This window comes from Chiloscyllium punctatum, chromosome 41 (genome assembly GCF_047496795.1).
Source record: "Chiloscyllium punctatum isolate Juve2018m chromosome 41, sChiPun1.3, whole genome shotgun sequence".
NCBI classification, from domain to species: domain Eukaryota; kingdom Metazoa; phylum Chordata; class Chondrichthyes; order Orectolobiformes; family Hemiscylliidae; genus Chiloscyllium; species Chiloscyllium punctatum.
Genome location: NC_092779.1, coordinates 65,370,458 through 65,396,180, shown reverse-complemented (window position 1 = coordinate 65,396,180; position 25,723 = coordinate 65,370,458).

Sequence of the window (25,723 nt, the reverse complement as noted above, 5' to 3'; positions counted from 1 at the left end):
TCTAGGCTACACCTGATCGATCAGGTCCTGGGGATTTATCCACTTTTATGCATTTCAAGACATCAGCACTTCCTCCTCTGTAATATGAACATTTTCTAAGATGTCACCATCTATTTCTCTGTACATCTACATCGCCCATGTCCTTCTTCTGAGTAAACACTGATACAAAATAGTAATTTAGTATCACCCCTAACCCCTGCAGCTCCACACAAAGGCTGTCTTGCTGAACTTTGAGAGCTCTATTCTCTCCCTATTTACCCTTTTGTCCTCAATGTATTTGTAAAGTCCTTTTGGATTCTCCCTAAATCTATTTGCCAAAACTATCTCATGTCCCCTTTTTGATTTCCTGACTTCCCTCTCTAGTATACTCTTCCTGCCTTTATACTTTTCTAAGGATTCACTTGACCAATCCTGCCTGTACCTGTCATATGCTTCCTCATTTTTCTTAACCAGACCCTCAGTTTCATTAGTGATTTAGCATTCTCTATACCTACCAGCCTTTCCTTTCATCCTAACAGGAATATAGTGTCTCTGGACTCTCGTTACCTCATTTCTGAAGGCTTTCCATTTTCCAGCCAAACCTTTCCCTGCGAACATCTGCTGCCATCAGCTTTTGAAAGTTATTGCCTAATACCATCAAAATTGGCATTTCTCCAATTTAGAACATTAACATTTATATCTAGTCTATCCTTTTCCATCATTATTTTAAAACTAATAGAATTGTTGGCAAATAGCTGAAGCTCACATATTTCAGGTGATAAATTAAATCGATCGATTATATTTAAATGTGTAAGAGTTGTAAGTCTATTTGATTTTTCAATCATTTGTTCAATCTGAATATGTAATCAGTTAGAGGTCAGCCGCTTTGTAAATGATAGAGCGACAATGTATGTATTTGAATACTGAGATTCAATGTGTAATTGTGATCACCAAAATAGCCAGACATGTTCGTTTTCGATACAAAACAAAATGTGATTCCTTACTTTTGTATAATAAAAGGTTTTTCGTGTTTATATTTTAATTCCATCAATATAGAATCAACTTAATTGTTTTCAGAGATGATGCAGTTATTGTTCAGTTGAACAATTGTAGCTCATATCTTATTATTGCCCAATTCACAAACATGGCAAACTCCTGATCATTGGTCAGATCAGTACACCCATGACTTTCATCATGACCAACATTAAAAGTGGATTCCAAAAGGCCTGAATTCGGGTACAGTGCTACTGGACCTCACACCTGCCTGTGGCACTGAGTGAGACACTGGCCTGCTCCTGAATCTGTCCAGACAGTTTCCAACCTGGGTCAGGGCTGTCATTCAAACATCCCCTCACAGAGATTCATTTGGGATCCGCCTTGAGCAGGAGGAAACTAGCCAACAGGCTATCACTGCTCTCAGTGTAGGTAAAAATGCTGTCTAAATTAGATACCAATGACTGACCAGGAACCATGCCTTGTAAATTCATCATCAGTCAGAGCCTGGCCCATACAGCAGATGTATGGACATGGAGAGTCATAATCACATCGCACACGTTACTTATGGTGATGACATCTGGCATGACCTCCAGATTCCATACATCTGCCCCTGGACCAGATACTGGGAGAAAACGTTCACATTTGACAGTCTATTGCAGCATCTTGTATTTCACAGTGAACCCTCTGAAACTATATCCACTAAATGCACCTTCACATTAACCAGGATCAAAGTAAAATTGTACATGCCTGTGAATGCTCAGATACTAATTATAGGTCATCCAACAGAATGTATCTGAAGAAACCAGGAGCAAATGGCAAGCCAAGAATCGTTTTAATAAATGAACTTGGTGGGTTTTATTTGGTCTTGGAAACCTCACATATTGTGCTGACATTCAGGTGAATGTAACAAAGCACATCAAAACTGGAAGTCTTGGTCGAACGCCCCACCCCAGATTCCTGACATCACACACCTCACTCCCTCACCTGCCTCGCTCCCTCACCCGCCTCACTCCCTCCCACATTCACCAACCGACGAGAATCCACAAACTGAGTGAAACTTGGAACATAGAACAGTACAGCACAGTGCAGGCACTTCTTCTCTCAATGTTTTGGCATCTTTTATCCTACTCTAAGATCAGACTAACTTCCATGTGCCTATCCAAGAGTCTTCTTAAATATATCTAATGTATCTGACTCTACTACCACCACTGGTGGTGCATTCCGTCCCCACCACTTTCTGTCTAAAGAACCTATCTCTGACAGCTCCCAAAACCTTTCTCCAATCACCTTAAAATTACGCCCCTTGTTGATAGCCACTTCTGCCATTGGAAAAGACTTTGGCTATCCAATCTATCTATGCCTCTCAACATCTTGTACACCTCGATCAAGTCACCTCTCATCCTTCTTCGCTCCAGGGAGAAAAGCCCCAGCTCCCTCAAACTTTCTCCCTAAGACGTGTCCTGCAGTCCTGGCAGCATCCTGGCAAATCTCCTCTACACACTGTCTGAGGCTTCCACAAGTTTCCTATACGGAGGCAACCAGAACTGAACACAATACTCCTAGTGTGGTTGAACCTCAGCTTTATTGACCTAAGCATTAACCCTGCCGCTCTTAATCACAATCCCCCATAATTAAAGCCAACACACCATACACCTCCTTAACAACCTTATTAACGTCGGTGCTAATACTGAGGAAACTATGGACATGGACCCCAAGATCCCCCTGTTGCTCCACACTGCCAAGAATTATGCCATTAACCCTGTATCCTGTATGCAAATGCAACCTTTCCAAATTAAATCAATTCACACTTTTAACAGTTAAACTCTATCTGCCACTTTTCAGCCCAGCTCTGTATCCTGTCAATGTCCTGTTGCAAACTACAGCAGCCCTCCACACGATCCAGAACTCTATCAACCTTAATGTCATCAGCAAACCTTCTAACCCACCATTCCACTTCCTCATCAAAGTCATTTATAAAAATCACAAAGAGCACAGGCCCAGAACCGATCCCTGTGGAACGCCACTGCTCACTGAGCTCCAGGCTGAATACTTTACATCTGCTACCAACCTCTGTCTTCTATGGCCCAGCCACGCCCGTATCTAGAGAGCCACATTTCCCTGCGTCCCATGCCTCCTTACCTTCTGAATGAGCCCATAACGGGGAACCTTATCAAACGCCTTCTAAAATTCGTGTTCACCACATCTACTGGTCTATCTTCATCAACACTTTTTTTCACATCTTCAAAGAATTCAATAAGGTTTGTGAGGCATGACCTTCTCTTCTAAAAGCCATGCTGACTACCACTGATCATACTATGTTTTTTTTTAAGTAATTGTAAATCCTGTCTTTCAGAATCGTCTCCAATACTTTGCCCTCCACTGATGTAAGACTGACTGTTCTATCATTCCCAGGGTTATCCCTATTTCCTTCTCTGAACAAGGGAATAACATTTGCCACCCCCAAACATCTGGCACTACTCCAGTGAACAGTGAAGATGCATATATTATTACCAAATTCACACCAATTTCTTCCATCACCTCCTGGAGTAACCTTGTGTATACCCCATCTGGTGCAGGGTATTTATCCATCCTTATGTTTGTACTGCAATCAATCTGTATTTCCCCTCAACCTGTCTACACCCTGTCCAACGAATTGATTGACAGCTTTCCTTTTCAGTGCTATATACAGTGCTACTTTGCTGAGCAAGTATGGTTCCCAACGTCCTGCAAATCACGGAAACAAAAAAAAAAGGAATGCACCAATGCCTTCCTGATAAAGACCTCATGCCTGAACTATCGAATCTCCTGCTCCTCGGATGCTGCCTGACCTGCTGTGATTTTCCAATACCACATTTTTCAACTCTGATCTCCATCAACTGCAGTCCTCACTTTCTCCATTACTGAGGGCTGTCCCCTCTGCACACTGATGGGGGGAATTAACCATCAGAAACTCATTGTATGTGGAGCTGACTGCTCAGTTCTGGAAAGATGCACTGGATGAACACATTTTTTTTTAAAAAAAGAAATTACAATTCAACAAATATTCATTCAGTCCCAGAGTTACAATTTTGGTTCATGGTTTGGGCAGCCTGATAACAAATAGTGAATGATTGACGAACTCCGATACACAGAGTATTCCAGGTGTTATATTACAGCTTACATTAATGCTGGGAGTATTATCAGACAAACTGTTGTGACAATGGCATGATTTGACATGTGGTGGTGGAATATTTTTGCCATCGCAGAGACGTGTTTGAGGGAGGTCAGGGCTAACAACTCAGTATTCTGTTGTATTGGAACTATAGGCAGGACAGGAGAGGGTGTTAAAGAGGAGGTGGTGTTGCATTATTAATTAAAGATCAGTTACTGCAGTACGGAGGGACGATATCTTGGATGTGTCTTCAAATGAGGCTTTATAGGTCGAGGTTAGGGTCCAAACGATGACAGGCACACTGCTGGGGATATTTTATAGAGCCCCAGAAAGATGAAAATGCAGGAGCAAATATATAACCAATTCACTGAGGTGTGTAAAAACCAATTCACTGAGGTGTGAAGGAAACCAGATGTTACAGATTTACAAGCTGGAGATGTTACAGGGAGAGAGGAACGCAAGGCTGGAGAGGCTACAGAGAGAGGAAAACAAGGCAGGAGGTGTTACAGAGAGATGGAAAAGCAAAGCTGGAGATGTCACAGGGAGAGAGGAAAGCAATGTTTGAGATGTTACAGGGAGAGAGGAAAGTAAGGCTGGAGATATTGCAGAGAGATAGGAAGGCAAGGCTGGAGATGTTACAGAGAGAGGAAAGCAAGGTTGGAGATGTTACAGAGAGAGGAAACCAAGGCTGGGGATGTTACAGAGAGAGGAAAACAAGGCTGGAAACGTTACAGGGACAGAGGAAAGCAAAGCTGGAGATGTTAGAGAGAGAGGAAAGCAAGGCTGGAGATGTTATAGATAGAGAGGAAAGCAAGGCTGGAGATGTTACAGTGATAGGAAAGCAAGGCTGGAGATATTACAGAGAGAGAGGAAAGCAAGTTTGAAGATGTTACAGAGAGAGGAAAGCAAGGCTGGAGGTGGTCAAGAGATAGCGTGGCCTGTGCATGCTAGAACATGTTTTTGAGATATTTTATAATTCATTCACAGGATATGGGGAGAGGTGTAGCAGCTGGACATTAGAGAGACAGGGAGGGGTGTAGGGGCTGGCGGAATTTACAGTGAGAGGTGGGGCTGGAGTATGTGATAAAGATTGTGGAGATACGGAGGGATACTGAGATATAAATGGATGTAACGGCTGGAGGAGATGACAGGGACAGATACAGAGATACACATAGATAGTTTAAAAAACGGACTTATGCAATATCTTAATAGTGAAAATATTGTAGAAATCTGTGGAATAGACAAGGCACTTGGAGGAACTGAAGGAGTGAGACCCGGACTGTCCAATCACAAGAGTCATAGAGTTAGTGTCATACAGTACAGAAGAGGCCATTCGATTGATAGTGACAAAAGTTAAAAGCACTGCAGACACTGGAAATCCCTCCTTCCTAATGTCTGGGGACTAGGGCGAGATGTGGGAGAGGCATTCAACAGACTCCTCAAGCAACAATGTGACATAACGAAACCTCATGGTATCAGATCAAACACTGAAATGGAAACCTCCTGATGACTCCCCTGCCTGAGCTGGTGAATCAGTGTCCCTCGACATTGAACAACACTTGGAGGACGCACTGACAGAGTGAATGAGCTGGGGAATGTATACTGGGCCATTTCAAACCCCACCACCAAGAGGGGCTCAGCAGCAGCATTGCTGATCGAGATGGTCGGGTCCAACAGGACATAGCTGCTGGACTGGGGCTGCACCGAATCGGGAGGGAACGACTGACAGGCAGAAACATACTTGACCTCATCCGCACCAAACTACCGGCTGCAGACACACTGATCGAGGACCGTATTGGGAATGGTGACAGTGCATACAGTATTTATACAGAGAAAGTCCCACTTTTACATTGTCAATAGTGTGTGTGTACACACATGCATGAGCGCACATGTGAGAAATACTATCACCATGCGAAATGTTAAAGATTTCAAAGAGATCTAGAACACAGCACTGGCTTGTGTGAGGTGATTCTGGTCATTACAACAACAGCAGAATTGTACTCTAGCACAATTTTCCCTGTCACTGCCTGGCATATGCTCCACTTTACCCTGGCCATCAGGCCAGGGGTTAAACCCTTGTTCAATGAGGAATACAGGGGGACCGGTCAAGAGCAGCACCAGGTACACCTCACAATGTAGTGACGTTACCTAACAGGACCACTTACTTACCAAATGGCATAAACAGCCAGTGACAGACAGATCTAACCAACAAATCAGACCTAATTTCTGTAATCCTGTCGCATGGAAAAAAGGGTGAATTGTGTGGACAATCAAAGAACTCACTAAAGGATACGATCCACAAACATCACCCTCCTCAACGATGGAAGGGCCCAGTACAACAATAGAAAAGATAAGGCTGAAATATTCACAACAATGTTCAGACCAAAGTGTCGAAGGGATGATCTATTTTAGTCTTCGCCAGATAGCAGTCATCAGCTAAGTCTATTCACTGTGTGTGGTAACTCCAAACGGCTGGAGGGATGGGGAATGCAAAGGCTGTGGGCCCTGAGAACATTTCATTCAAGCTGTTCCTGCTGGGATACAGCACTGGCACCTACCTGACACTGTGGGAAACTATCAGGGTGTGTCCTGTACACACACAGACAAACCATCAGACAATCAATGACTGCCCCATTGCTCTAATTCCCAACATTAATAAAGTGATGGAAGATGTCATCTACAGTGGGATCAAGCAGCACTGCCTCAACACCAACCTGCTCGCTGAAGCTCAGTTTGGGGTCTTATCCCGTGGGCACATTGAAGCCTTGGTTTAACGATGTACAACAAGAGAACACACAGCTGAATTCTCGGGTTGAGGTGACAGTGACTGCACTTAACATCATCATAACTGCATTTGACCAAGTGTCATATCCTGGATTAACAGCAAAACTGAAGCAAATAGGAATCGTCTGCACTGGCTGAAGTTATACCTGGTACAGAGGAAGGTGGCTGGGGTTGGTGGGGAGCAGCCATCTCAGCTCCCCTGGGGAGGGGTTTCTGAGTTAACCTGTAGACCAGAAATGGAAAGGCAGGGCACCATACACCAACAGGATGAGAGGGTTGTTCTCTCGTTAGATAGGTGCGACTAGCAGCAGTTTAATTGGATAGTCATCATGCCTCAAGCAAGGGAGAGGTTGTGTAAGACAGCCCTGTTCAGACACCTCATTCAGTGCTGGAACTGAACCCACACTGTTGGCATTAATCTGCATTACAAACTAGCCATCTAACTGATAGAGCTAACCAAGTCCTCACTCAGCTCTTTGGGAAAGATACTGTAACATTATTCTGTTCAGATATGTTGTTAGACACCTTTGCAGCATGTGGAACTAGAAGCCAGCTTCCTATCTCAGAGAGAGGGACAGCATCAGTGAGCTGTAAGAGTTCTCTCTGCCCTCGGCCCAATAATTTTCAGCTGCTTCATAAATGACCACCACCTACTCAAGTAAAGTCATAACTGGGGATGTTTTCCAAAGATTGGACAATGTTCAACACCATTCCTGATTTACTCAGATACTGGAGCAGTCCTTGTCCAAATGCGACAGGTCTTGGAACTATGCAGGTGTGTGCTTAACAGTGACAGGTACAATTTCCATTACACACATGCCAGACAATGATAACCTCTAACAATAGAAAAGTGTACCATATCATTTAATGTTCAATGCCACCACCGTCACTGAATACCCACCTAGCAATATCCCGGGGATTACTGTTAACCAGAACTGGACAGACCATATAATTTCATTACCCAGTCCTGTGAAGGGCTTATGCGAAAACTCCTGTACCTCAGGTGCTGCCTGACCTGTTGTGCTTTTCCAGCACCACACTTTGAGACATATTAATTCATTGGCTACAAGAATATATCAAGGGCAGGAAATCCTACAGGAATGACTCACCTCAAAATTTTGGAAAGCCTGTCTCCCATCAAAAAGACTCATGTTGAATGTGTGTGTGATTAAATACCTCCATTTGCCTCTGTGAATGCAGCTTCACCCCTCATCCACTGACACTCAGAAGCAGTAATGTCTGCCATCTACACGGTGCTGTGCAGAAATTTGCCAAGGCTCCTTATAACGTATCTCTGAACCCCCGACCATCAAGAAGGACAAGGGAAGCAGATACATGGGACGACCATGTTCGCGTTCCAACCCAAGCCATTTACCAAGCTGATTGGGAAGCATATTGCCGTTCTTTCAGTGTCACTGTTTCAACTTCCTCCCTAATGGTACTGTAAGTCTACCTACAGCACATGGGCTGCAGCGGGTCAATGTGACAGCTCACCCCTACCTTCTCAAGGGCAACAAGGGACAAGCAATAAATACTAGCCTTATCAAATTCCATGAATAAATTAGCATGAAAAATATTGTCCAGTCCTGCCCAATTCTGGACACTGTACTTTGGGTTTTGTGAGCTCTGGCTGTTTGGGTCCAGGCAGTAACCTATTTGCTGGAAACAACTGAAGGAATATGCTGTTTGAAACAATCAGACAGTCTCTCAGAGGCATGGCCTACATACTGAGCATCACACAAACACTGACATCACATCACACATGACTGAGCTCTGAGACAGACAGAGGCAATTGAAAATATACTCATATCTGACTAACATGTTTAATCACACAGTGATATTGTTGCCACGAAAATTATTATGAATGAATATTCATTCAGGGGAAAGTGAGGACTGCAGATGCTGGAGATCAGATTCAAAAAGTGTGGTTATGAAAAAAGCACAGCCATTCAGGCAGCATCTGAGGAGCAAGAGAGTCAACTATTAGTTCAAAATACTAATACAAGAGAAAATAATTGTATATCTTCAATGTCCTTGTACTTAATAATAATTTGGTCTTGGGTGTGGGAATGAGATTTATCATTTCAATGCTCCTTACTGTGAGTTGTGCACTGTTTTCATCATAATGTTGTTATAAAAGTGAACGGAATAAATGGGTGGATTTTAGATTATATTACATTACAGTGTGGAAATGTAATCTAATCTAAAATCTACCCATTTATTCCCTTCACTTTTATAACAACATTATGATGAAAACAGTGCACAACTCACAGTAAGGAGCATTGAAATGATAAATCTCATTCCCATACCCAAGACCAAATTATTATTAAGTACAAGGAATTTTGTGCTTATTTGACAATCTAAAAGTTGGTATTATGAAAGGTTATCGAAACTTCAGTGAAGACATTTTGCTGTTAATGGTTAGAACAATGCTGCAAATATTTACACAGAGATTTCCAAGACAATTCACACACAAGATCATTGGGCTGGGATAATGCTGACCATCAATGGAGCTGCACAATTCTGTTTGGATACTGACATTGTGGAGCTAACATACACTGGATATGGTTTATGAGGGATTCAATGTCAGATGCCATGTGCTGCAGGAGTCCATCACCTTTATAACACAGTCCTTCAGGATCAGGTCCAAGGTTCAGAATTACAGAGTTTAGGTGGCACACAGAAGAGATATACTTGCAGGACATGGCTGTTTACAGGTCATTGTTACAAATGTTAAACTGTGTCTGGATCAGCACCATGCGCTAATCCATTGACCAGTTTTCCCCACTCACATCTCTCCGTTGTTCAGGTATGTCTCTAACTAGTCTATTGTGAGGGATTATGTTATTAACGGCCTAGCTCCAGTTTGGAAGCTCTCTGGACAGATTTTGGAGATGGTCAGTGTTTTGGAGGTCATGGTGAGGGCCAGTAACACTGTGTCTGAATTCAGGCTTTTCCTCAAAGTCATTTCCAACAGCTTTGCTGCCTGCGAGATGGTGTGTTCATTCATCTGAACATCAATCAGCTGTTTACTACAGTCACTGAATTATGTAATGTTAGCTGTGTGCTCTGGTAATTCAATTATTGTTCACTTCAATGGTTTTCAACTGAAAAAATGATGTTTGGTTTATTTTAAAAGATGAAAGAAACAAAGTGATATTAACTCTTCATTATACAAAATGTAAAAGTGACCTGTTGCATATATCCCACAGACTAATCAGCAATAGACAGATATTATCTGTAAAGCAGGGGTCTGTGAATAGGACTAATACCAGGCAACATCACCACCCTTTCTGTTAGGGTATGTCACACTGACAGGACAGAGCCAGGCAGCTCCGTGGTATATAGTCAGTATCGTGCTCAGCATTGACGCTGCATTCTGTGGCTGCTGGACTGCTCTGCGGCAGGTTATGGGGGAATCAATCAAAGGGAAACATATAATTGACCACATCATCACCGAATTGCCTGCTGCAGATACACCTCTCCATTTCATATATCGGTAAGAATGGTCACTGCACAGTCCTTATGGGGAACAGGGGCTACCTTCACATTTTACAGACTCCCCTCACCATGATATGTAGCCCCCTGGGCTTGAAACAGATTGAGAAATTAATGATGATGTAACCATGAGGTGAGTGGGCCAAGGTCAGGATCAGAATCATACTCTGTACAAATCATACAGTCTGCAACCTCACAGCCCAACGTAACCCCCACTGTACAGGAACCAGAACGGTCCAGCATAACACCCACTGTACAGTAACAATCACGGCCTGACATACCTCACACTGTACAGTAACCATCACACCCCGACATACCTCCCACTGTACAGTAACCATCACACCCCGACATACCTCCAACTGTACAGTAACCATCATGGTCCGACATACCTCCCACTGTACAGTAACCATCACGGTCCGACATACCTCACACTGTACAGTAACCATCACACCCCGACATACCTCCCACTGTACAGTAACCATCACACCCCGACATACCTCCAACTGTACAGTAACCATCATGGTCCGACATACCTCCCACTGTACAGTAACCATCACGGTCCGACATACCTCCCACTGTACAGTAACCATCACACCCCGACATACCTCCCACTGTACAGTAACCATCACACCCCGACATACCTCCCACTGTACAGTAACCATCACACCCCGACATACCTCCCACGGTATAGTAACCATCACACCCCGACATACCTCCAAATGTACATTAACCATCACACCCCGACATACCGACATCTGCACAGTAACCATCACGGGCCGACATACCTCCCACTGACAGTAACCATCACGGTCCGACATACCGCCATCTATACTGTAACCATCACGGCCCGATATACCTCCCACTGTACAGTAACCATCACACCCCGACATACCTCCCACTGTACAGAAACCACCACACCCCGACTTACCTCCCACTGTACAGTAACCATCACGGCCAGACATACCCCTCACTGTACAGTAACCATTACACCCCGACATACTTCCCACTGTACAGTAACCATTACACCCCGACATACTTCCCACTGTGCAGGAACCATCACACCACGACATACCCCCCACTGTACAGTAACCATCACGGCCAGACATACCCCTCACTGTACGGTAACCATCACACCCCGACATACCTCTCACAGTACAGTAACCATCACGGCGTCACAAACCTCCAACTGTACAGTAATCGTCACGGCCAGAAATACGTCCAACTGTACAGTAACCATCACACCCCGACTTACCTCCCACTGTACAGTAACCATCACAACGCGACATACCTCCCACTGTACAGTAACCACCACACCCCGACATACCTCCCACTGTACAGTAACCACCACACCCCGACATACCTCCTACTGTACAGTTACCATCACACCCCGACATACCTCCCACTGTACAGTAACCATCACGGCCAGACATTCCTCCCAATGTACAGTAACCATCACGGCCCGACATATCTCCCACTGTACAGTAACCATCACGGTCCGACATACCTCCCACTGTACAGAAACCATCACACAACGACATACCTCCCACGGGACAGTAACCATTACGGCCCGACATACCTCCCACTGTATAGTAACCATCACGGCCCGACATACCTCCCACTCTACAGTTACCAACACACACCGACATACCTCCCACTGTACAGTAACCATCACACCCTGACATTCCTCACACTGTACAATAACCATCACACCCCGACTTACCGCACACTGTACAGTAACCATCACGGCCCGACATACCTCCCACTGTACAGTAACCATCACGGTCTGACATACCTCTCAATGTACAGTTACCACCACACCCAGACATACATCCCACTTTGCAGTAACCATCACGGTCTGACATACCTCCTACTGTACAGCAACCATCACGGCCAGATATACCTCCCACTGTACAGTAACCATCACACCCCGAATTACCGCACACTGTACAGCAACAATCACGGCCAGACTTACCTCCCACTGTACAGTAACCATCACACCCCGACATACTTCCCACTGTACAGTAACCATCACACCCTGACATTCCTCACACTGTACAATAACCATCACACCCCGACTTACCGCACACTGTACAGTAACCATCACGGCCCGACATACCTCCCACTGTACAGTAACCATCACGGTCTGACATACCTCTCAATGTACAGTTACCACCACACCCAGACATACATCCCACTTTGCAGTAACCATCACGGTCTGACATACCTCCTACTGTACAGCAACCATCACGGCCAGATATACCTCCCACTGTGCAGTAACCATCACGTTCCGACATACCTCCCACTGTACAGTAACCATCACGTCCCGATATACCTCCCACTGTACAGTAACCATCACACCCCGAATTACCGCACACTGTACAGCAACCATCACGGCCAGACTTACCTCCCACTGTACAGTAACCATCACACCCCGACATACTTCCCACTGTACAGTAACCATCACACCCCGACATACCCCTCACTGTACAGTAACCATCACGGCCTGACATACCTCCAACTGTACAGTAACCATTACGGCCAGACATACCCCTCACTGTACATTAACCATCAAACCCCGATATACATCCCACTGTTCAGTAAACATCACACCCTGACATACCTCCCACTGTCCAGTAACCATCATGGCCAGACATACCCCTCACTATACAGTATCCATCACACCCCGACATACTTCCCACTGTACAGTAACCATCACACCCCGACATACCCCTCACTGTACAGTAACCATTACGGCCTGACATACCTCCAACTGTACAGTTACCATCACAGCCCGACATACCCCTCACTGTACAGTAACCATCACACCCCGACTTACCTCCCACTGTACAGTAACCATCACGGCCCGACATACCTCACACTGTACAGTAACCATCACACCCCGACATACCTCCCACTGTACAGTTACGACCACACCCCGACATATCTCCAACTGAACAGTAACCATCACACCCCGACATATCTCCCACTGTACAGTAACCATCACGGCCAGACATACCCCTCACTGTACAGTAACCATCACACCCCGACTTACCTCCCACTGTACAGTAACCATCACGGCCCGACATACCTCACACTGTACAGTAACCATCACACCCCGACATACCTCCCACTGTACAGTTACGACCACACCCCGACTTACCTCCCACTGTACAGTAACCATCACACCCCGACATACCTCCCACTGTACAGTAACCATCACGGCCAGACATACCCCTCACTGTACAGTAACCATTACACCCCGACATACTTCCCACTGTACAGTAACCATTACACCCCGACATACTTCCCACTGTACAGGAACCATCACACCACGACATACCCCCCACTGTACAGTAACCATCACGGCCAGACATACCCCTCACTGTACGGTAACCATCACACCCCGACATACCTCTCACAGTACAGTAACCATCACGGCGTCACAAACCTCCAACTGTACAGTAATCGTCACGGCCAGAAATACGTCCCACTGTACAGTAACCATCACACCCCGACTTACCTCCCACTGTACAGTAACCATCACAACGCGACATACCTCCCACTGTACAGTAACCACCACACCCCGACATACCTCCCACTGTACAGTAACCACCACACCCCGACATACCTCCTACTGTACAGTTACCATCACACCCCGACATACCTCCCACTGTACAGTAACCATCACGGCCAGACATTCCTCCCACTGTACAGTAACCATCACGGCCCGACATATCTCCCACTGTACAGTAACCATCACGGTCCGACATACCTCCCACTGTACAGAAACCATCACACAACGACATACCTCCCACGGGACAGTAACCATTACGGCCCGACATACCTCCCACTGTATAGTAACCATCACGGCCCGACATACCTCCCACTCTACAGTTACCAACACACACCGACATACCTCCCACTGTACAGTAACCATCACACCCTGACATTCCTCACACTGTACAATAACCATCACACCCCGACTTACCGCACACTGTACAGTAACCATCACGGCCCGACATACCTCCCACTGTACAGTAACCATCACGGTCTGACATACCTCTCAATGTACAGTTACCACCACACCCAGACATACATCCCACTTTGCAGTAACCATCACGGTCTGACATACCTCCTACTGTACAGCAACCATCACGGCCAGATATACCTCCCACTGTGCAGTAACCATCACGTTCCGACATACCTCCCACTGTACAGTAACCATCACGTCCCGATATACCTCCCACTGTACAGTAACCATCACACCCCGAATTACCGCACACTGTACAGCAACCATCACGGCCAGACTTACCTCCCACTGTACAGTAACCATCACACCCCGACATACTTCCCACTGTACAGTAACCATCACACCCCGACATACCCCTCACTGTACAGTAACCATCACGGCCTGACATACCTCCAACTGTACAGTAACCATTACGGCCAGACATACCCCTCACTGTACATTAACCATCAAACCCCGATATACATCCCACTGTTCAGTAAACATCACACCCTGACATACCTCCCACTGTCCAGTAACCATCATGGCCAGACATACCCCTCACTATACAGTATCCATCACACCCCGACATACTTCCCACTGTACAGTAACCATCACACCCCGACATACCCCTCACTGTACAGTAACCATTACGGCCTGACATACCTCCAACTGTACAGTTACCATCACAGCCCGACATACCCCTCACTGTACAGTAACCATCACACCCCGACTTACCTCCCACTGTACAGTAACTATCACAACGCGACATACCTCCCACTGTACAGTAACCACCACACCCCGACATATCTGCACTGTACAGTAACCATCGCACCCCAACATACCTCCCACTGTACAGTAACCATCACTCCCCAACATACCTCCCACTGTACAGTAACCATCACAACCCGACATACCTCCCAATGTACAGCAACCATCACGGCCCGATATAACTCCCACTGTACAGTAACCATCAAAACCCGAAATACCTCCTACTGTACAGTTACCATCACGGCCCGACATACCTCTCACTGTACAGTAAGCATCACGGCCCAACATATCTCCAACGGTACAGTAACCATCACGGCCAGACATACCTCCCACTGTTCAGTAACCATCACAGCCCAACATAACTCCCACGGTACAGTAACCATCACACCCCGACATACCTCCCACAGTACAGATACCATTACGGCCCGACATACCTCCCACGGTACAGTAACCATCACACTCCGACATACCTCACACTGTACTGTAACCATCACACCCCGACATACCTACCACTGTAGAGTAACCATCACGGCCCGACATACCTCCCACTGTACAGTTATCAACACACACCGACATACCTCCCACTGTACAGTAACCTTCACACCCTGACATACCTACCACTGTAGAGTAACCATCACGGCCCGACATACCTCCCACTGTACAGTTACCAACACACACCGACATACCTCCCACTGTACAGTAACCATCACACCCTGACATTCCTCCCACTGTACAATAACCATCACACCCCGACTTACCGCACACTGTACAGTAACCATCACGGCCCAACATACCTCCCACTGTACAGTAACCATCACGGTCTGACATACCTCTCAGTGTACAGTTACCACCACACCCCGACATACCTCCCACGTTACAGTAACCATCACGGTCTGACATACCTCCCACTGTATAGCAAACATCACGACCAGACATACCGCCCACTGTACAGTAACCATCACATCCCGAATTACCGCACACTGTACAGTAACCATCACAGCCCGACATACTCCCACTGTACAGTAACCATCACAGCCAGACTTACCCCCCACTGTACAGTAACCATCACGTTCCGACATACCTCCCACTGCACAGTAACCATCACGTCCCGATATACATTCCACTGTTCAGTAACCATCACACCCCGACATACCTCCCACTGTACAGTAACCACTACACTCCGACATCCCTCCCACTGTACAGTAACCATCACATCCCGAGATACCTCCCACTGTACAGTAACCATCACACCCCGACATACCTCCCACTGTACAGTAGCAATCACAACCCGACATACCTACCACTGTACAGTAACCATCAAGGCCCGACATACCTCACACTGTACAGTAACCATCACAACCCGACATACCTCCCACTGTACAGTTACCACCACACCCCGACATATCTCCCACGGTACAGAAACCATCACACCCTGACATTTCTCCCACTGTACAGTAACCATCACGGCCCGGCATAATTCCCACTATACAGTAACCATCACGGTCTGACATACCTCTCACTGTACAGTTACCACGACACCCCGACATACCTCCCACTTTAGAGTAACCATGACTGCCCGACATACCTTCCACGGTACGGTAACAGTCACGGCCAGACATCCCTCCCACTGTACAGTAACCATCACGGTCTGACATACCTCCCACTGTACAGCAAGAATCACGCCCTGACATACCTCCCACTGTACAGTAACCATCACACCCCGACATTCCTCCCACTGTACAGTAACCATCATGGCCAGACATACCTCACACCGTACAGTAACCATCGCACCCCGACATACCTCCCACTGTACAGTAACCATCACGGCTCGATATACCTCCCACGGCACAGTAACCATCACGACCCGACATACCTCACACTGTACATTAACCATCACGGTCCGACATACCTCCCACTGTACAGTAACCATCACGGCCCGATATACCTCCCACTGTACAGTAACCATCACACCCCTTCATACCTCCCACTGTACAGTAACCATCGCACCCCGACATACCTCCCACTGTACAGTAAACATCACTCCCCGACATACCTCCCACTGTACAGTAACCATCACAACCCGACATACCTACCACTGTACAGTAACCATCACGGCCTGACATACCTCACACTGTACAGTAACCATTACGTCCTGATATACATCCCACTGTTCAGTAACCATCACACCCCGACATACCTCCCACTGTACAGTAACCACCACACTCCGACATCCCTCCCACTGTACAGTAACCATCACACCCCGACATACCTCCCACTGTACAGTAACCATCACGGCCCGATATAATTCACACTGTACAGTAACCATCACAACCCGACATACCTCCCACTGTACAGTTACCACCACACCCCGACATATCTCCCACTGTACAGTAGCCATCACACCCTGACATTCCTCCCACTGTACAGTATCCATCACGGTCTGACATACCTCTCACTGTACAGTTACCACGACACCCCGACATACCTCCCACTTTAGAGTAACCATCACTGCCCAACATACCTTCCACTGTATGGTAACAGTCACGGCCAGACATACCTCCCACTATACAGTAACCATCACAGCCTGACATACCTCCCACTGCACAGTAACCATCACGGACCAACATACCTCCCACTGTACAGTAACCATCACAGACCGACATACCTCCCACAGTACAGTAACCATCACACCCCGACATTCCTCCCACTGTACAGTAACCATCATGGCCAGACATACCTCGCACTGTACAGTAACCATCACGGTCCGACATACCTCCCACTGTACAGTAACCATCACGGTCTGACATACCTCTCACTGTACAGTTACCACGACACCCCGACATACCTCCCACTTTAGAGTAACCATCACTGCCCGACATACCTTCCAGTGTACGGTAACAGTCACGGCCAGACATACCTCCCACTGTACAGTAACCATCACACCCCGACATACCTACCACTGTACTGGAACCATCACGGCCCGACATACCTCAAACTGTACAGTAACCATCACACCCCGACATACCTCACACTGTACAGTAACCACCACGGTCTGACATACCTCTCACTGTACAGTTACCACGACACCCCGACATACCTCCCACTTTAGAGTAACCATCACTGCCCGACATATCTTCCACTGTATGGTAACAGTCACGGCCAGACATACCTCCCACTGTACAGTAACCATCACAGACCGACATACTCCCACGGTACAATAACCATCACGGCCCGACATACCTCCGACTATACAGTAACCATCACACCCCGACATTCCTACCACTGTACAGTAACCATCATGGCCAGACATACCTCGCACTGTACAGTAACCATCACGGTCCGACATACCTCCCACTGTACAGTAACCATCACGGCCCGATATACCTCCCACTGTACAGTAACCACCACACCCCGACATACCTCCCACTGTACAGTAACCATCGCACCCCGACATACCTCCAACTGTACAGTTACCATCATGGCCCGACATACTTCCCACTGTACAGTAAGCATCACGGCCCGACATATCTCCCACTGTACAGCAACCATCACGGCCCGATATAACTCCCACTACACAGTAACCATCACACCCCGAAATACCTCCTACTGTACAGTTACCATCACGGCCCGACATACCTCTCACTGTACAGTAAGCATCACGGCCCAACATACCTCCAACTGCACAGTAACCATCACGGCCAGACATACTTCCCACTGTACAGTAACCATCACGGTCAGACATACCTCCCACTGTACAGTAACCATCACAGCCCAACATACCTCCCACGGTACAGTAAGCATCACACTCCGACATACCTCACACTGTACAGTAACCATCACACCCCGACATACCTCCCACTGTAGAGTAACCATCACACCCCGACATACCTCCCACTATACAGTAACCTTCACTCCCTGACATACCTACCACTGTAGAGTAACCATCACGGCCCGACATACCTCCCACTGCACAGTAACCATCACGACCCGATAAACCTCCCACTGCACAGTAACCATCACGATCCGATAAACCTCCCACAGTACAGTAACCATCACGGTCCGACATACCTCCCACTGTACAGTAACCATCACACCCCGACATACCTCCCACTGTACAGTAACCATCGCACCCCGACATACCTCCCACTGTACAGTAACCATCACACCCCGACATACCTCCCACTGTACAGTAACCATCACGGTCCGACATACCTCCCACTTTACAGTAACCATCACGGCCCGACATACCTCCCACTGTCCAGTAACCATCACACCCCGACATACCTCCCACTGTACAGTAACTATCGCAACCCGACATACCTCCCACTGTACAGTAACCATCACGGCCCGACATACCTCCCACTGTACAGTAACCATCACAACCCGACATACCTACCACTGTACAGTAACCATCACGGACCGACATACCCCCCACTGTACAGTAACCGTCACGGCCTGACATACCTCACACTGTACAGTAACCATCACACCCCGACATACCTCCCACTGTACAGTTACCACCACACCCCGACACACCTCCCACTGTACAGTAACCATCACACGCTGACATACCTCCCATTGTACAGTAACCATCACGGCCTGACATACCTCGCACGGCACAGTAACCATCACGACCCGACATACCTCACACTGTACAGTAACCATCACGGTCCGACATACCTCCCACTGTACAGTAACCATCAAAGCCCGATATATCTCCCACTGTACAGTAACCATCAAAGCCCGATATATCTCCCACTGTACAGTAACCATCGCACCACGACATTCCTCCCACTGTACAGTAACCATCACGACATGATATACCTCCCACTGTACAGTAACCATCACACACCAACATACCTTCCACTGTACAGTAACCAGCGTACCCCGACATACCTCCCACTGCACAGGAACCATCACACCCCAACATACCTTCCACTGTACAGTAACCATCGTACCCCGACATACCTCCCACTGTACAGTAACCATCACACCCCGACATACCTCCCACTGTACAGTAACCATCGTACCCCGACATACCTCACACTGTACAGTAACCATCACACCCCGACAGACCTCCCACTGTACAGTTACCACCACACCCCGACATACCTCCCACTGTACAGTAACCATCACACGCTGACATAAACCCCATTGTACAGTAACCATCACGGCCTGACATACGTCCCACGGCACAGTAACCGTCACGACCCGACATACCTCCCACTGTACAGTAACCATCTCGGCCCGACATACCTCCCACTGTACAGTAACCAGCATACCACGACATACCTCCCACTGTAGAGTAACCATCACACCCCGACTTACCTCCCACGGCACAGTAACCGTCATGACCGACATACCTCCCACTGTACAGTAACCATCACGGTCCGACATACCTCCCACTGTACAGTAACCATCACGGCCCGATATATCTCCCACTGTACAGTAACCATCACACCCCGACATACCTCCCACTGTACAGTAACCATCGCAACCCGACATACCTCCCACTGCACAGTAACCATCACGACCCGATATACCTCCCACTGTACAGTAACCATCACGGCCAGACAATCCTCCCACTGTACAGTAACCATCACGGTCCGACATACCTCCCACTGTACAGTAACCATCACGGTCTGACATACCTCCCACTGTACAGTAACCATCTCGGTCCGACATACCTCCCACTGTACAGTTACCATCACACCCCGACATACCTCCCACTGTACAGTAACCATCACACCCCGACATACCTCCCACGGTACAGTAACCATCACGGCCAGACAATCCTCTCACTGTACAGTAACCATCACGGTCCGACATACCTCCCACTGTACAGTAACCATCACGGCCCGAAATACCTCCCACTGTACAGTAACCATCACACCCCGACATACCTCCCACTGTACAGTCACCTTCACACCCTGACATACCTACCACTGTACAGTAACCATTAAACCCCGACATACCTCCCACTCTACAGTTACCAACACTCACTGACATACCTCCCACTGTACAGTAACCGTCACACCCTGACATACCCCCCACTGTACAATAACCATCACACCCTGACTTACCGCATCCTGTACATTAACCAACACGGCCCGACATACCTCCCACTGTACAGTTACCACCACACCCCGACATATCTCCCACTGTACAGTAACCATCACACCCCGACATATCTCCCACTGTACAGTAACCATCACACCCTGACATTCCTCCCACTGTACAGTAACCATCACAGCCCGACATACCTCCCACTATACAGTAACCATCACGGTCTGACACACCTCTCACTGTACAGTTATCACGACACCCCGACATACCTCCCACTTTAGAGTAACCATCACTGCCCGACATATCTTCCACTGTACGGTAACAGTCACGGCCAGACATACCTCCCACTGTACAGTAACCATCACGGCCAGACATACCCCTCACTGTACAGTAACCATCACACCCCGACATACTTCCCACTGTACAGTAACCATCACACCCCGACATACCCCTCACTGTCCAGTAACCATCACGGCCAGACATACCCCTCACTGTACAGTAACCATCACATCCCGAATTACCGCACACTGTACAGTAACCATCACAGCCCGACATACTCCCACTGTACAGTAACCATCACAGCCAGACTTACCCCCCACTGTACAGTAACCATCACGTTCCGACATACCTCCCACTGCACAGTAACCATCACGTCCCGATATACATTCCACTGTTCAGTAACCATCACACCCCGACATACCTCCCACTGTACAGTAACCACTACACTCCGACATCCCTCCCACTGTACAGTAACCATCACACCCCGAGATACCTCCCACTGTACAGTAACCATCACACCCCGACATACCTCCCACTGTACAGTAGCAATCACAACCCGACATACCTACCACTATACAGTAACCATCAAGGCCCGACATACCTCACACTGTACAGTAACCATCACAACCCGACATACCTCCCACTGTACAGTTACCACCACACCCCGACATATCTCCCACGGTACAGAAACCATCACACCCTGACATTTCTCCCACTGTACAGTAACCATCACGGCCCGGCATAATTCCCACTATACAGTAACCATCACGGTCTGACATACCTCTCACTGTACAGTTACCACGACACCCCGACATACCTCCCACTTTAGAGTAACCATGACTGCCCGACATACCTTCCACGGTACGGTAACAGTCACGGCCAGACATCCCTCCCACTGTACAGTCACCATCACGGTCTGACATACCTCCCACTGTACAGCAAGAATCACGCCCTGACATACCTCCCACTGTACAGTAACCATCACACCCCGACATTCCTCCCACTGTACAGTAACCATCATGGCCAGACATACCTCACACCGTACAGTAACCATCGCACCCCGACATACCTCCCACTGTACAGTAACCATCACGGCTCGATATACCTCCCACGGCACAGTAACCATCACGACCCGACATACCTCACACTGTACATTAACCATCACGGTTCGACATACCTCCCACTGTACAGTAACCATCACGGCCCGATATACCTCCCACTGTACAGTAACCATCACACCCCTTCATACCTCCCACTGTACAGTAACCATCGCACCCCGACATACCTCCCACTGTACAGTAAACATCACTCCCCGACATACCTCCCACTGTACAGTAACCATCACAACCCGACATACCTACCACTGTACAGTAACCATCACGGCCTGACATACCTCACACTGTACAGTAACCATTACGTCCTGATATACATCCCACTGTTCAGTAACCATCACACCCCGACATACCTCCCACTGTACAGTAACCACCACACTCCGACATCCCTCCCACTGTACAGTAACCATCACACCCCGACATACCTCCCACTGTACAGTAACCATCACGGCCCGATATAATTCACACTGTACAGTAACCATCACAACCCGACATACCTCCCACTGTACAGTTACCACCACACCCTGACATATCTCCCACTGTACAGTAACCATCACACCCTGACATTCCTCCCACTGTACAGTATCCATCACGGTCTGACATACCTCTCACTGTACAGTTACCACGACACCCCGACATACCTCCCACTTTAGAGTAACCATCACTGCCCAACATACCTTCCACTGTATGGTAACAGTCACGGCCAGACATACCTCCCACTATACAGTAACCATCACAGCCTGACATACCTCCCACTGCACAGTAACCATCACGGACCAACATACCTCCCACTGTACAGTAACCATCACAGACCGACATACCTCCCACAGTACAGTAACCATCACACCCCGACATTCCTCCCACTGTACAGTAACCATCATAGCCAGACATACCTCGCACTGTACAGTAACCATCACGGTCCGACATACCTCCCACTGTACAGTAACCATCACGGTCTGACATACCTCTCACTGTACAGTTACCACGACACCCCGACATACCTCCCACTTTAGAGTAACCATCACTGCCCGACATATCTTCCACTGTATGGTAACAGTCACGGCCAGACATACCTCCCACTGTACAGTAACCATCACAGACCGACATACTCCCACGGTACAATAACCATCACGGCCCGACATACCTCCGACTATACAGTAACCATCACACCCCGACATTCCTACCACTGTACAGTAACCATCATGGCCAGACATACCTCGCACTGTACAGTAACCATCACGGTCCGACATACCTCCCACTGTACAGTAACCATCACGGCCCGATATACCTCCCACTGTACAGTAACCACCACACCCCGACATACCTCCCACTGTACAGTAACCATCGCACCCCGACATACCTCCAACTGTACAGTTACCATCATGGCCCGACATACTTCCCACTGTACAGTAAGCATCACGGCCCGACATATCTCCCACTGTACAGCAACCATCACGGCCCGATATAACTCCCACTACACAGTAACCATCACACCCCGAAATACCTCCTACTGTACAGTTACCATCACGGCCCGACATACCTCTCACTGTACAGTAAGCATCACGGCCCAACATACCTCCAACTGCACAGTAACCATCACGGCCAGACATACTTCCCACTGTACAGTAACCATCACGGTCAGACATACCTCCCACTGTACAGTAACCATCACAGCCCAACATACCTCCCACGGTACAGTAAGCATCACACTCCGACATACCTCACACTGTACAGTAACCATCACACCCCGACATACCTCCCACTGTAGAGTAACCATCACACCCCGACATACCTCCCACTATACAGTAACCTTCACTCCCTGACATACCTACCACTGTAGAGTAACCATCACGGCCCGACATACCTCCCACTGCACAGTAACCATCACGACCCGATAAATCTCCCACTGCACAGTAACCATCACGATCCGATAAACCTCCCACAGTACAGTAACCATCACGGTCCGACATACCTCCCACTGTACAGTAACCATCACACCCCGACATACCTCCCACTGTACAGTAACCATCGCACCCCGACATACCTCCCACTGTACAGTAACCATCACACCCCGACATACCTCCCACTGTACAGTAACCATCACGGTCCGACATACCTCCCACTTTACAGTAACCATCACGGCCCGACATACCTCCCACTGTCCAGTAACCATCACACCCCGACATACCTCCCACTGTACAGTAACTATCGCAACCCGACATACCTCCCACTGTACAGTAACCATCACGGCCCGACATACCTCCCACTGTACAGTAACCATCACACCCCGACATACCTCCCACTGTACAGAAACCACCACACCCCGACTTACCTCCCACTGTACAGTAACCATCACGGCCAGACATACCCCTCACTGTACAGTAACCATTACACCCCGACATACTTCCCACTGTACAGTAACCATTACACCCCGACATACTTCCCACTGTGCAGGAACCATCACACCACGACATACCCCCCACTGTACAGTAACCATCACGGCCAGACATACCCCTCACTGTACGGTAACCATCACACCCCGACATACCTCTCACAGTACAGTAACCATCACGGCGTCACAAACCTCCAACTGTACAGTAATCGTCACGGCCAGAAATACGTCCCACTGTACAGTAACCATCACACCCCGACTTACCTCCCACTGTACAGTAACCATCACAACGCGACATACCTCCCACTGTACAGTAACCACCACACCCCGACATACCTCCCACTGTACAGTAACCACCACACCCCGACATACCTCCTACTGTACAGTTACCATCACACCCCGACATACCTCCCACTGTACAGTAACCATCACGGCCAGACATTCCTCCCACTGTACAGTAACCATCACGGCCCGACATATCTCCCACTGTACAGTAACCATCACGGTCCGACATACCTCCCACTGTACAGAAACCATCACACAACGACATACCTCCCACGGGACAGTAACCATTACGGCCCGACATACCTCCCACTGTATAGTAACCATCACGGCCCGACATACCTCCCACTCTACAGTTACCAACACACACCGACATACCTCCCACTGTACAGTAACCATCACACCCT